General features: G+C 50.3%; 2 pseudogenes; both read right to left on the bottom strand.

Moving 5' to 3' along the window:
• Window positions 1-547: 547 nt before the first annotated feature.
• LOC146886303 (uncharacterized) lies at window positions 548-1720 on the bottom strand (annotated as a pseudogene).
• A 249-nt stretch (window positions 1721-1969) lies between these two features.
• The window catches only part of LOC146886302 (25S ribosomal RNA), a 2698-nt pseudogene continuing 2455 nt past the window's right edge, over window positions 1970-2212 (bottom strand).

Genomic DNA, 2212 nt, shown 5'->3' with positions numbered 1-2212 from the left:
AGGAGGGATTGGTGTGGTTCCTCTACGCCTAGGACACCAGAATATCAAACCGTGAATGAAGAAACACTAGTGCATAATTCCCATTTTACCTCGCCTTATATGCCTCGGCTGGCCAGAAACCGAAGCATATAATGGCGCGGTGGCATTTTTGCAATTAGAGCCAAGTTTTAGGCATCGGTTCTCCAAATACCCGAAGCCAAAGAGGGGTATAGGCCCCAGTTCGCTCAAAACCGGTGCCAAAGAGGGGTATAGGCCTCGGTCCAGTAGGACCCGGAGCCAAAAAGTTGTTGGAAGTCAGGGGTATAAGCCTCGGTCCAAGGAGACCCGGTGCCAAAAGGGGGTTAATGGCTTCAGTTCCTCTAACAACCGAAGCCATACTCTTTATTTAGGGTTCGAAATTCGCGAACCCTTCTTCCTCTCCGCACTAGCGCCTCTCTCTCTCTCCGCGAGCACGAGCCCTCCCCAAAATCTCTCACAAAGTTTTCTGGCGATGGAGTGGAACCCTCAAACTCTGCAATTCCTATCGGAATGCTTTCTCCACACGCTGTCACCGGCGCCCGAGCCCCGCCGCCACGTCGACGCCTCCGATCGCCCCAACTATGGCCTCGTGGTCCTCCGCCTGGTCGCGGAGACCTCCGTGGACGAGCAGATCAGGCAAGCCGCCGCCGTGAACGAACTGCAGGAGAGTAGAACTCAGCAAGGAAGCCATAACGGGAGTGGTGGGTGCACAAGGGCGTTGAACCCATTATCACTAGGTTCAGTTGAGATAACGTTACCCCCAGATGAAAAACCTAACCCAAGGGCACTCAGCTCAGACTGAAGATTAAACCTTGGGAAAGGAACATCCATGACATGAGAAGCGTTACTATTGGGTAGGCCATAAAACAAAGGGTTTACATTGCATGGTTTGCGGTTCAAGTAGAAGGGATGTGGGGTAGTGAGGGAGGGTTTGAATTGGAGGTAGAAGGAGGAGAGTTAGCAGAAGCGTCACCGTTTGGACGTTTGAGACGCTTGTTTTTTCTCCAGCCACCACCAACGGGAACATTTCTGAGAGTTCCACCTCGGGTCCAGTATCGCTTGCAGGCTTTGCAGAAGTGCCTGGGCTGTGACAAACTGTAGTTGTTGTAGTAGCAGAACTTGGTGTTTGAAGAGTCGCAGCGAGGGCACTTGAGGGCTTGTTACTGTTGGTGAAGAAGATCTTGGGTTGTTCTACTCTCCTACTGTTTGTGTTTTGGTTTGAATGCAGGGTGATCAAGCACGCGGGGTTGGACTTGAAGCAGTTCGTGGAGGGTGCTGCGGGTTCTAAAGCGTGAGGTTCAGTCTGGCATGGTGGCCTGCGAAAATTTGAATTAAAAAAAAAATATTTATCACGTATGGCCTCGGTCCTAACTGACCCGAGGCAGAAGGCTATGTATATGGCACCGGTTTCAAAACAACCGAGGCATAAAACTGGGTCTATGACTTCGGGTGATAACCGAGGCCAAAAGGTGTACCTTTTGGCCTCGCCCCAATATGCCTCGGTTCCAGACCCGAGGCAAAATGTGGAAAATAACCGGGGCAGAAAGCCCTTACTGCACTGGTGAAAGGCATGAGATAAAAGCAAACATATTGGCTACTCATTGTGAGGCCCTAATTCTTGACTGGAGGGGACACCAAAAGCCTCTACCCTTCCATCCCTTAGATAGATAGAGAAAAGAGGCAGAGTTTTGGGTTTTTTCATGTTGTCAAAGAGTTGAACAATGAAAATGGATGACTAGTGCCTGATCGAATTGATCGGATCATGTAGGAACAAGGTTCAAGTCTAACGGCCTGTTAGGATGCTTGAACTGCATACATCACTGCACTTCCACTTGACACCTATCATTAATTAGAAACGGCTCGTCTCGTCGTGACCTTCTCTTGAATTCTCAAAACTTCTTTCGCTCCATCCCCGTTGGGGCAGCGAACCCATTGCTGTCTTGGTTGTGCTACCGGAGGCTCTAGGGAAGTCGGAATAGGAGAGCACTCATCTTGAGGTGGATTTCCTACTTAGATGCTTTCAACAGTTATCCGCTCCGCACTTGGCTACCCAGCGTTTATCATGGGCACGATAACTGGCACACTAGAGGTGCGTCCTTCCCGGTCCTCTCGTACTAGGGAAAGGTCCTCTCAATGCTCTAACGCCCACATCAGATATGGATCGAATTGTCTCACGACGTTTTGAACCCAGCTC

Source organism: Vigna unguiculata, chromosome 5, assembly GCF_037176805.1.
Source record: "Vigna unguiculata cultivar grain cowpea cultivar isolate G323 ecotype 2 chromosome 5, ASM3717680v1, whole genome shotgun sequence".
NCBI classification, from domain to species: Eukaryota; Viridiplantae; Streptophyta; class Magnoliopsida; order Fabales; family Fabaceae; genus Vigna; species Vigna unguiculata.
The sequence above is the reverse complement of the archived record's forward strand: the minus strand, read 5'-3'. Positions and strand labels throughout refer to the sequence as shown.